We start from the raw sequence: 12,705 nt of genomic DNA on the forward strand, positions 1-12,705 counted from the left end.
ATTGCGAAAAGACCCTGATGCTGGGAAAGATGAAGGCGGGAGAGAAGGGGATACAGAGGATGAGATGGGTTGGATGGCATCACCAACTCGATGGACATAAGTTTGAGTAAGCTCGGAGTGGTTATGGACAGGGAAGCCTGGTGTGCTGCAGGCCATGGGGTCGCAGATATGGCTCATGACTGAGCCACTGAACTGAAACTGAACTGAACTGAGGCAAGCATGCATGATCAGAGCTATACTTCCGGAATATCCCTTTAATGTCCACTGGACATCGATACTAGGAGCAGTACCTGTGAATGTGATTCTTACACAAATTCCTGTTGAGAGGCTTGGGAGAAACTTGTAAGGGGTGAGGGAGCTGGGGAAGAAGCAAGGCAAAGATGTGGCTTCAGAGAAGTTTGCTTCATCCTGATCCACAGTGAGCTCTGGAGTGTTAACTGCACTGCAGCATTTGTTCCTGCCCAGAAGCCAGGGGCTAGGCTGTTTAGACCCGTGCGTCAAGCCAAGCCCTGGTCACAGACTGGAGGTGAGGAAAGCGTGAGAGAGAGAGGCATGCGACAAATCTCCCAGACATCTATGGGCAAAGTGGTTCCCAGTAGCTGGATATAATATTGGCTGGCCAAAAAGTCGTTCTTGGGTTTTTCTATAAGTGACTGTAGAGAAACCAAAGAGACTTTTGGGCCAACCCAATACTTACTCAAGGAAATTGGTGGTTAGAACAGGGATAGAGGGGTAGGATACTCTAGGTGATTTGGGAACAAGAATAAATAGAGACAGCTGAGATTTTGAGCCAGGTAGCTGGGAGATGAATGGTGAACGTTAGCAAAGGTAGGGGTGTGTCAAATGGAACATGCCAGAGTCTTTAGGAACAGGCTTGCCTAGGGTGGACTTCTATGAGCCAGAGAATCAATGTGCAGAGAAGTAAGCAAGCATTTCTGGCAATTGCTGAGTCACCCTTTCATATGCTGGCTGTTTCTGGGACTCCTAGTAGATTCCAGAAATGTGAGAGTCCATGATTCCCTACCTGCCTAGTTTCTCTCTCATTCATTGCTTTTTCTCTATTCCCTTCATGTCTTTGGGCTCTCCCATTTTCCTTTTCCCTACCACAGCGTTTTCTCCCTGTCTCCTCATGAGCCAGACTCAAACTTTCCACATCTTTGACTACGCTTCTTGCCTAATGCAATCTGTTACCCATCCCATCCTTGTTTCTCCTGCCACTTCAGTCATCCAACAAATATTATTGAGTTTCTAGTATGTGTTCAGATATCTGGATACAGAAGCGATAAACAGAAAACCAAATCCTGCCTTTGGCATGCCTCCATGACCCACCACTATCGCCATCACCATCATGCTTGTGGTTCCCATCCTGGACCGGAGGCAGCATCTCCCTGCCTCCAACCTGTGCTTTGTTCATTTTGGCTGATAACACACAGAATGTAAAAATTTTGATCATTCAAAAGAGAACATGGGAAATACTACAGAAGAGAAAAAAAAAAAAAAAAGTAGAAAGAGGGCAAAGGACCTTGGCCCAGTATAACTATGGAGTTTCTTCCAGCTCACAAAATCATAGTTCCTTTTGTTAAATCTTTTGTGTTTACATACAAAAACTGGCTAATTGCATGTAGGAGGGTTTTTTTTTTTTTCTTTGAATGCCACTGGAGGTGTGGCAGTGCTGAGCAAAGTTAATGGTCAACTTGTACTTGTGGGTGAAGGGGGTGAGGAGATGGGGGCCGGTGATGCGTTCAGAAGCGAAGCACTACTCAGTATTTTCAGGTGAAAAATAAACTGGAGAGAAGCAGGTCACCCTCTGTTTGTATGTCACCAGGATTTCTCTGCCACACAGAAGGCGTAAGTTCAACACGTGTGCATTTCACTGGGCTGACTGTTTCTTTTTGTTTATTTGAAATATAGAACAGTCAGCCCAGTGAAATGCACACGTGTTGAACTTAAACGCCTTCTGTATGGCAGAGAAATCCCTGGTGACATACAAACAGAGGGTGATCTGCTTCCTCTCCAGTTTATTTTCACCTTGAAAATACTGAGTAGTGCTTCGCTTCTGAACGACATCACCGGCCCCCATCTCCTCACCCCCTTCACCCACAAGTACAAGTTGACCATGACTTTGCCTAGCACTGCCACACCTCCAGTGGCATTCAAAGAAAAAAAAAAAAACCCTCCTACATCGCAATTAGCCAGTTTTGTATGTAAACACAAAAGATTTAACAAAAGGAATATGATTTGTGAGCTGGAAGAAACTCCATAGTTTATACTGGGCCAAGGTCCTTCTCCCCTCTTTCTACTGTTTTTTTTTTTTTTCTCTTCTGTAGTATTTCCCCATTTCTCTTTGAATGATCAAAATTTTTACATTCTGTGTGGTTATCAGCCAAAATGAACAAAGCACAGGTTGGAGGCAGGGAGATGCTGCCTCCGGTCCCAAGGATGGGAACCACAAGCATGATGGTGATGGCGATAGTGGTGGTCATGGAGGCATGCCAAAGGCAGGATTAGTTTTCTGTTTTATCTGCTTCTGTATCCAGATATCTGACACACACTAGGAACTCAATAAATATTTGTTGGATGACTGAAGTGGCAGGAGAAACAAGGATGGGATGGGTAACAGATTGCATTAGGCAAGAAAGCGTAGTCAAAGATGGTGGAAAGTTTGAGTCTGGCTCATGAGGAGACAGGGAGAAAACGCTGTGGATAGGAAGAAAGGAAAATGGGAGAGCCCAAAGACATGAATGGGAATGAGAGAAAAAGCAATGAATGAGAGAGAAACTAGGCAGGTAGGGAATCATGGACTCTCACATTTTCTGGATCTACTAGGAGTCCCAGAAACAGCCAGCATATGAAAGGGTGACTCAGCAATTGCCAGAAATGCTTGCTTACTTCTCTGCACATTGATTCTCTGGCTCATAGAAGGTCCAGCCCTAGGCAAGCCTGTTCCTAAAGACTCCGGCATGTTCCCATTTGACACACCCCTACCTTTGCTAACGTCACCATTCATCTCCCAGCTACCTGGACTCAAAATCTCAGCTGTCTCTATTTATTCTTATTCTCCAAACAATCACTCAGAGTATCCTACCCCTCTATCCCTGTTTCTACCACCAATTTCCTTGAGTAAGTATTGGGTTGGCCCAAAAAGTCTCTTTGGGTTTCTCTACAGTCACTTATAGAAAAACCCAAATGAACTTTTTGGCCAAGCCAATATTAATCCAGCTACTGGGAACCACTTTGCCCATAGATGTCTGGGAGATTGTCGCATGCCTCTCTCTCTTCACTTTCCTCACCTCAGTCTGTGACCAGGGCTTGGCTGACGCACGGGTCTAACAGCCTAGCCCCTGGCTTCTGGGCAGGACAAATGCTGCAGTGCAATTAACACTCCAGAGCTCACTGTGGGATCAGGATGAAGCCAAACTTCTCTTGAAGCCACATCTTTGCCTTGCTTCTTCCCCAGCTCCCTCACGCCCTTACAGATTTCTCCCAAGTGCCTCTCAACAGGACATTTGTGTAAGAATCACATTCACAGGTACTGCTCCTAGGATATCGATGTCCGATGTGACATTAAGGGATATTCCGGAAGTATAGCTCTGATCATGCCATGCATTGCCTCAGTTCAGTTCAGTTCAGTTCAGTGGCTCAGTCGTGGCCATATCTGCGACCCCATGGCCTGCAGCACACCAGGCTTCCCTGTCCATAACCAACTCCCGGAGCTTACTCAAACTCATGTCCATCAAGTTGGTGATGCCATCCAACCATCTCATCCTCTGTCATCCCCTTCTCCTCCCGCCTTCAATCTTTCCCAGCATCAGGATCTTTTCCAATGAGTCAGTTCTTTGCATCAGGTGGCCAAAGTATTGGAGTTTCAGCTTCAGTGTCAGTCCTTCCAATGAATATTCAGGACTGAATTCATTGCCTGGTGCTGCTAAGTCGCTTCAGTCGTGTCCGATTCTGTGCGACCACATAGAACATAGCCCACCAGGCTCCCCCGTCCCTAGGTTTCTCCAGGCAAGAACACTGGAGTGGGTTGCCATTTCCTTCTCCAATGCAGATTTCATTGTCTAGAAGTCATCAAATAATCTCTGTTGGGTCCTGAATCCAGGACAGGGGTCATAACCATGATGTGGCCTCTGCCTTTTTTTAGTCTTACTCTGTTCCCTGAACCCAGGCAACGATGAGGTCAAACCAGACTGCCTGCTCTTCTCTGACGTACTCCACACTTTTTACCCCTTCTCTATTGTTACCCCACCCTGCCGCACCCCTCCCCACCACTCCAATGGTTAATATCCTAACAATCCTTCAAGGAGTACCTTGTAGGGCCCCTCCTTCCAGAAGCTTGTACAGATTTCTCCAGCCACATGTGAACTTCTGCTCATCTCTGAGAACTCCACAGAACTCTGGCAGGCTTCTCCCACGAAACTGATATCTGCATCTTATTCAGTAACTAGCCAGATATTTCGCTTCTATGTTTGACTTCTATCTACTATCTGATGCTAAGTGCCTTCAGAACAGGGATATAAACGCTCACCTTTGTTTCTCCTCCTGCGTTTAATAGTGTGAACTGAAATAGTTTTGAATGACAAAGCAGTAAATGTAGAACTTTGAACAGGGAAACATTTCAAGGGTTGAAGTAGATCGTAAGTGAGAGAAGGTAGGGGAAAACACGCTTCTCACCAAAGTTCTTCTACTTTTGGAGGCAAATGAGATAGAATTGGATCTCCAGGGTCTATTTTGTTATGGTTATGTTCTTGGACATGCAGCTTTAACTCTAAATGTTAGAAAAATAAACCTTTTTTTAAGCCCCCAAGACCTCTGATTGCTCCCTGGAAAGTTATTTTCAATGTAGTCCAGACAGGAAAGCCCAGGATAAATGCCAAAGAGTAGAGAGGAGAAGTGGTGAATGTTAATACCCTTGCTGTTTGGAGGACAGCACTCCAGAAAGACGTTTTTGATTTAGGGTAATATTGGATCTGTGATGGGAACAGCCAATCTATGGCATAGGGAAATTCCGTTTGTCTAAAATGGCCAGAGATTTAAGTGTGCTTTAGATAAAGGAAGCTCTCTTGTTTAATTTCCCTGCAAACTCCTCCATCTTTCTGGAGTGTTTATCCACTCTTTCTGGCTCTTTCTCCCATATCTCACTAAGTGACCCATATCTGAAGGCTAACGGTAATGAGTGAAGCAGACCCTGCCCTGGGAACAGATTTAAGCAGGGCAGAGGCTGAGATCTAGAAAGCTCTGGCATAGAGACAGGGCCTCTGAAGGACTGAGGGCTGATCAGTCAATGGAGGTGAAGGCTGGGGCAGACTGCACCCTCACAGGCTGGGGCAGACTGCACCCTCACAGGCTGGAGCCTGGCTCTGCCTGTTCAGGCAAGTTGGCATGAGTTCCTGTCTCATCACCATGCACTCCACAGCTTAGAACTCAGAGGCCTGGTGATCAGGGACTAAGCAGCCTGTTACATGGTGCTTCGAGGAGCGTATGACTTTACCATCAAGAAGGACCATGCCGATTGGATGTAATATGATACAGATCATAGATACAAAAATCATTGCCATTTACTGGGTCAACATTTGACAGGGGCAGAGTGTGGGGTGACCATCTCTTCGGATTGCCAAACATGCAGTGGGAGTGGTGTGTTGGAATGCCCTTCAGCATCTGGCTTTCAATTCTTTTCAGGCCTCTGGTTTGAATATTGGCCACAAAGTGGTGAGAATGTGATTGGCTGTGTGCACTATGGTCAGACTGCTCCAATCTAGTTATAGAATAGCCCCTCCAGGAAAGCAAAGCTCACCCTCATTTATACACCAGAGACACGCAAGTTTTATGGCCGGAGGTCCTGAGGTTCGTGTGACTGTAAGAGACATTCCAAATCAGATATCCCGTGTGGTTTTTGACCCTTTCCACCTGATGACTTCAAAGAAAAATGTATCATGTTGTGTTTAGAAGGAGAAAAAAGCAACATTGAACCCCCTTATCATCTGCTGCTTTGACAGACAGAAGTCTGCAAGGAAGGAAATGGAGCCTGAGCAAGCTTATCTACCTTGCCCAAGGTCACCCACGGCAGTCTGGTTCTCAAGACAATGCCCTTGATCATGACCCACCTGACCAGTGTGAGTACCACCCTTTTCAACCGACAAAGCCCCAGGGGAATGTTCTAACTTTCTTTTGCTAGGCAGGCAGTGATGACCTTCAAACATTTCTTCTACTATCTTCCCACTCTTGTCATCTCCTCATAAGGAAACTGCGACAGTGCAGGATTTTACATAATATCCAACATGTGGGGGGATTCCCTGGTGGCTCAGATGGTAAAGCGTCTGCCCGCAATGCGGGAGACCGGGGTTCGATTCCTGGGTCGGGAAGATCTGCTGGAGAAGGAAATGGCAACCCACTCCAGCACTCTTGCCTAGAAAATTCCATGGATGGAGGAACCTGGTGGGCTACAGTCCATGGGGTTGCAAAGAGTCAGAAACGACTGAGCGACTTCACTAAACATGTGAGAGCAAGATCAACGTCCTCCAATGTTTCATGGATTTTGGACATGATCAAGTTCTGCCCGCAGCTACAGTATGCCCACATTATTTTTTAAACCAGCTAAATCAAAGAAGAGGAGGTTGGGGCAGGGAAAAAGAAGAAAAAGAATGTAGACTTATTACTCTTTAAAACTGCTAACACTCTTGGGCTTTACAGTTTATAATCCAATATGATCCATACCAGTGCCCAAAGTACTGCATGCACATGTCTGTTCATCCCACTTAACAGATTAAGGATTCAGGTTCTATGCCACCTACTAGATACACAAGGCACTGAGACCAGATTCCTGCCCTGAAAGTATGTACCCCTGGTTAGCCAGCTATGAAGAATACAGATTTGATTCTTTTACACTGCGACTGTTGATTATTATAGAAATGTACATGAAAAACAATGCAACACGAAACTCTGTGCTCATCCCTAGCCTCCCCAACTCTTTTCAAACTGTCAGAGGCCTCTCTCGGAGTTCCTAACACTGGTCTGAGAAATGATGTCAAAAGCAATTTATGGAAACTTAGTTTGAAATGTACACAGCAGAACCATGCATATCTTGCATATATATGCATGTATCCCTTGAAATCATCTAGAAATAGGCACGATGAACTTGGAAAATGTGAGTAACCAAACTACAAAGTAAATGGGTAACCTTCTTATTTGTGACCAAAGCCTACTGGTTGGGTGATTCATAATCAAAAAGTGGAATTCATTAGAAGTCGGTTGGAAAAATTATAATTAGAATGAGGTATTTCTTGACCTGTTTTTGCCTAACTCAGTTTCTCTAGGTTAACACAAAAACAGCCATACTGACTAAGAGAACAGCAGAAAGAATTGATGAAACAGGGCTCCTAAAACAAACACATCATATCCAGGGTGATGGTGTCAGCCATATTTTGAATGGGAAGAGATCTCACAAGCACTCAGACCTTGGGTGTCAGTTAGGACTATGTCCCTGCTCTGGGAAAGCCACTGGCAACCTGGTGACAGGTTATGGTGTCACAGAGAAAAACTGCAGGACCCAGGCCAACCACCTGAGCACTGGGTGGTCTGAGTTTTACAAAAGTACCTTCACAGACTCCCTTGCTGCTCCCTCTCCAGCCATAGCAGCAGGCCAGTATGGTTCCATAGTGACAGACACCAGGCTGGAGCGACGATGCCGACAACTCGTGATCCCTTGGACTGTGGATAAAGAGCCACATGTTAGAACTGAGAAAACAGGAAACACCACAGAGACTCTATGGACATGAGAGTTACCTGGTCAATTGCCACAAACCTGCTGGAAGTGCTAGATCAGACTTTGAAAACCTGAATTTCAGATTGCCAGCCTCTGCTATCATGCCTTGCAAGCCTTCACCAATAATTGTGCTAAGTCACCTCAGGCATGTCCGACTCTTTGCGACCCCATGGACTATAGCCCACCAGGCTCCTCTGTCCATGGGATTCTCCAGGGAAGAATACTGGAGTGGGTTGCCATGCCCTTCTCCAGGTCCCCAATATTTAGCATCAGCCATTTCCTTCTTCCCCAGGGTTAAAAGAATTGGATTATGTGGGACTTCCCTGGGGGTTCAGTGGATAAGAATCCACCTGCCAGGGCAGGCGACAGAGGTTTGATCCCTGGTCTGAGAGGGTCCTACATGCCGTGGGGCAATTAAGCCCATGCACCATAGTTAGTGAGCCCCTGCTCTGCAACAAGAGAAGCCAGTGCAATGAGAAGCCCGTGTACCGCCACTGTAGAGTAGCCCCCACTCTCTGCAACTAGGGAAAAGCCCGCACAGCAACGAAGACCCAGCGCAGCCATTAAATACAGAAATAAACAGAACTGGGTTACATATAATCTATGAAACTAGGACACATGAAAGTGGCCGAAATCATCTGCTTCTGAACCCTGGAGGGGGCCAGTTTTCAGATCTGCTCTGTCCAGACACACTGGCTCCCCAGTTCTGTGTCCAGCTAGGTGCCCTGTGTGCTCATGTAACTCCCTGGTCCCCGTGGCTTTGTTTCAGACAAGAGCGCTGCCCCTCTGCCCCACTGGCCGCCTGGGGGCCACTGAACACACTGGAATCTTGATACACTAGAGACAGTCAAAGCTGGAAAGACGCTATAGAGAGACTTCATGCAAGCGGTCTCCTGTTACAGATGAGGCAGCTCCAGCCCGAAGGAGCAGTCACAACCCAGCAGAGCCCTGTCAGTGGTTCCAGCCCAGGGCGCCCTCCTCACTCCTGGAAACACAATTCACTCAACTCTTCATCTGTAGAGCAGAGGTTGGCAGATAGTTTAGGCTCTGTGGGCCACGGGGTCTTTTTCCCAGTGCAAAAGCAGCTGCAAGCAACAGTAGATAGATGGCCATGGCCGTGTTCAGTACATATTTATGGACACTGAAACATTTGAATTTCATAAGCTTTCCACATGTCATGCAATAATATTCTTTTTTTGGTTTAGTTTTAACTGTTTTTAAAGTAAAAGCCATTCTTAGCTCAAGAGCCACATAGAAACAGAGGGCCACCTAGCCTTGGCCTGAGGGCTGCAGTTTGCTGACCTTGACCTAGAGGCCGGAAAGAGTGGGCCCCGACCCCAAGTGCCAAGGTGGTAGCTCGCCGTGCATTCCATGATTGGATAGGGTTACCAGCAGATTCTGGAAGAAAAGGCTTCAGTTGTATATTTGGTGGGTTGGCTGGGGTTGTTTCCTCTTGCATAGTAAATACCTGATAAAATGCATGCATATTAAACCCCTGGGCACGTCAACAGACAAGGAATGTACATTTGACCATGCGCTTGCTGCAGCTGTCACCACCAATTCCAGGACACACCTAACAGCACTTGGTCCCAATTCTCCCCTCCCTCCATTCCCTGCCAACCACAAATTTACATTCTGTCTCTAGATTTGCCTATTCCGGACATTTCACAGAAGTGTAATCATATCTTCTATGGTCTGTGTCTGACCTGTTTCATTTAGCAGGTTTTCAAGGTTCATTTATCTCGTGGCACATAAGAGTAGTTCTTATTTATTGATGAATAATATTCTATTGTATGAATAGACCACATTTATCCGTTTGTCAGTTGATGGACATTTGGGGTGTCTCTACCTTTTGGCTATTAAGAATAATGCTGCTATGAACACTGTGTATTAGCTTTTGTATAAACACATGTTTTCGTTTTTCTTGGGTATATACCTAAGAGTGAAATTGCTGGATCATAGGCACTCTATGTTTAACTTTTTGAAGAACTGACGCACTGTTTTCCTTCCTTTTCTCCTTTGCCTTTTGCTTCTCTTCTTTTCTCAGCTATGTGTAAGTCCTCTTCTGTCAATCATTCTGCCTTTTTGCATCTCAGGAAATGAATGGAAGCCTGGCTGCAGTCCATGCAGTAACAAAGAGTCGGATATAACTGAGTGACTGAACAACAACAAAACACTGTTTTCAAGATAGCTGTATCATTTCACACCTCCACCAACAGTGTATGAGGACTGCAACTCGTCCACGTTCTCACCAGCACTTGTTAGTGTCCATTTTTTAATTACAACTGTTCTAGTGGTTGAGAAGTAGTACTGTGCTTCGATTTGTATTTCCCAGATGGCTAATGATGTCGAGCAATTTTTATGTGTTTATTGGCTCTTTGTGTATCTTCTTTGGAGAAAGGTCTATTCAGGTCCTTTCCCCATTTTCCAATTGGGTTATTTGTCTTGATATCCCTAGGAATGAAACACAAAGATGAAAACTAATTGGTAAAAACAGCTGTCCCCATGCCCCAATGAATAAGGTAATGTAATTTTACCTCACCCTGAGAAAAAAATCTTCTATCTAGATCCTCAAAGAGTCAGTTTTTTTACCATGTTTGTACTGAACTTTGACAAAGTGCCCACATCTGTTTTCTCCTCCTTTAACAACATGGAGCTGAGTCTGGGGAGCAGAGTGGAGGGAGAAACTGACTCTGCCCAGAAAAGAAGATGTCCCATTTCAGGTGGAGTTACAAAGAACACATGACAAAGAAGAAACCTATAGAGGGGGATATTATGCCTGTGGGAATTTAATTCCATAGTTTTATAAGGAATGTGTAATTCATTTAGTGAGATTTCATTCTATCAACAAATCGTGGGGCTGACCTGTAAATTTATTTTTTTAATATTTTTATTTTGTATTGGAGTATAGCTGATTTACAATGTTGTATATTTTCAGGTGTACAGCAAAGTGATTCAGTTATACATATACATATATTGATTCTTTTAAAATTCTTTTCCCATTTAGGTTATTACAGACCATTGAGTAGAATTCCCTGTGCTATAGAGTAGGTCCTTGTTTATTATCTATTCTAAATATAGCAGTGTGCACAGGTCAATCCCAAACTCATAAAATATCCCTCTCTCCTACCTTTCCTCTTTTCCCACTTTTCCCCTTCTTGACCTCAGATTTGCAAGCATTAAGTGCCCCAGCTCCAATAGGAAGGGCCTTACCTATTCCCTGATGCCCAAAAACCCAGCTTCATCCTCAAAAGGAGCCATAAAGAACATGAGGAGTCAGTGGTCTGTAAATTGGAGCAGAGAAAGTGTGTGGCTCAGGGGAATGAGAAGGGAAGCAGACAGAACAGTGGGAGGGAGAAGGAGCAGGAGATAAACGAGGGCCAGAAAGGAAGGGCCTGTGTCCACATGAAACATTTGGCCCATCCTAAAGGCGCCAGAGAGTTATACAGAAGTTTCCTGCAGTTGGAAATAGCAAGGATTTTGCAAGACACAAAGCAGCTTCCATAGAAGTGAGGTGAACTCAACAGGCGCCAGTAAGATTATTGAAACATTACACCAAAAGCAAAGGCAAGAAAAGCAAAAGCAAACAAGTAGGAACTACTTCAAACTAAAAAGCTCTGCACAGCAAAGGAAACCAACAGAATGAAAAGGCAACCTACCAAATGGAAGACAATATTTGCAAGTCATGTATCTGAAAGGGACTAATACCCAAATATAAACTATAATATAAATGCAACTCAAACAACTCATTTCAAAAAAAAAAAATAAACCACTCTGATTTTTAAATGGGTAGAAAATGTGAAGTGACATTTTTTCAAAGAAAGACATTCAGATGGCCAACGCACATACGAAAAGGTGCTCAACATCAACTACTCATCAGGAAAATGCAAATCAAAACCACAATGAGGCATCACCTTACACCTGCCAAAATGGCTATCATCAAAAGACAACAAAAAACTAGTGTCAGTGAGGATATGAAGAACAGGAACCGTCCTACACTGTTGTTGGGAATAAATATTGGTACAGCCACTCTGGAAAACAGCGTGGAGGCTCCTCAAAACTTTAAAACAAAACAAAACAACCATACAACCTAGCAGTTACATTTCTGGGTATTTATCCAAAGAAAATCTATATGCTCCCCTATGTTCACTGCAGCATTATTTACAATAGCCAATATATGGAAACAACCTAAGTGTCTATCAGTGAGTGAATGGATGGGGAAAAAAAAGTGGTATGTATATACAATGGAATATTATTCAGCCATGCTAAAGAATGAAATCTTGCCATTTCAGCAACACTGATGGACCTTGAGGGCATTATGCTACCTGAAAGACAGATTCTGTATGACCTCACTTATATATACCTAAATGTGGAATCTAAAAAACAGACCAAAAAGCCACCCCAAGCTCAAAGATACAGAGAAGAGACCTGCGATTGCTGGCAGGGGCCACAAAACAGGTAAAGGGGATCAAAAGGCACAAACTTCCAGTTATACAACAAATGAGTCCTGGGGATGTAACATATAGCATGGCCATTATAGTTAATTGTGCGTGCTCATGCTCAATTGCTAAGTCGTGTCTGACCCTTTGTGACCCCACGGACTGTAGCCCGCCAGGCTCCTCTGTCCATGGGATTCCCAGGCAAGAATACTGGAGTGGGTTGCCATGCCCTCCTCCAGAAGATCTTCCCCACCCAGGGATTGAACTCGAGTCTCCTGCAGTGGCAGGCAGATCTTTACTACTGAGCCACCAGGAAAGCCCCATTGTTAATAATACTGTAATGCATATATTAAAGTTGCTAAGATAGTACATCTTAAAAGTTGCCATCACAAGGAAAAAAATGCTGTAACTATGTATGGTTTAGAGATGGTAACTAGACTTATTGTCATGATCATTTTGCAGTATATACAAGTATTGAATCACTGTGTTGTACATCTGAAATTA

The 12,705-nt window shown here is 44.5% G+C and overlaps 1 long non-coding RNA gene across 1 annotated transcript in view; it reads left to right on the forward strand.

The window, feature by feature from the left end:
• LOC113887044 overlaps positions 1-12,397 on the forward strand; it is a 31,791-nt gene extending 19,394 nt beyond the window's left edge. The window contains exons 2-4 of the long non-coding RNA XR_003509638.1: positions 5,997-6,113; positions 9,859-10,022; positions 12,055-12,397. This is a non-coding gene — a long non-coding RNA (uncharacterized LOC113887044). The remainder of the gene's footprint in view (positions 1-5,996; positions 6,114-9,858; positions 10,023-12,054) is intronic.
• The last annotated feature ends 308 nt before the right edge of the window (positions 12,398-12,705 follow it).

This window comes from Bos indicus x Bos taurus, chromosome X (genome assembly GCF_003369695.1).
Source record: "Bos indicus x Bos taurus breed Angus x Brahman F1 hybrid chromosome X, Bos_hybrid_MaternalHap_v2.0, whole genome shotgun sequence".
Classification (NCBI taxonomy): Eukaryota; Metazoa; Chordata; class Mammalia; order Artiodactyla; family Bovidae; genus Bos; species Bos indicus x Bos taurus.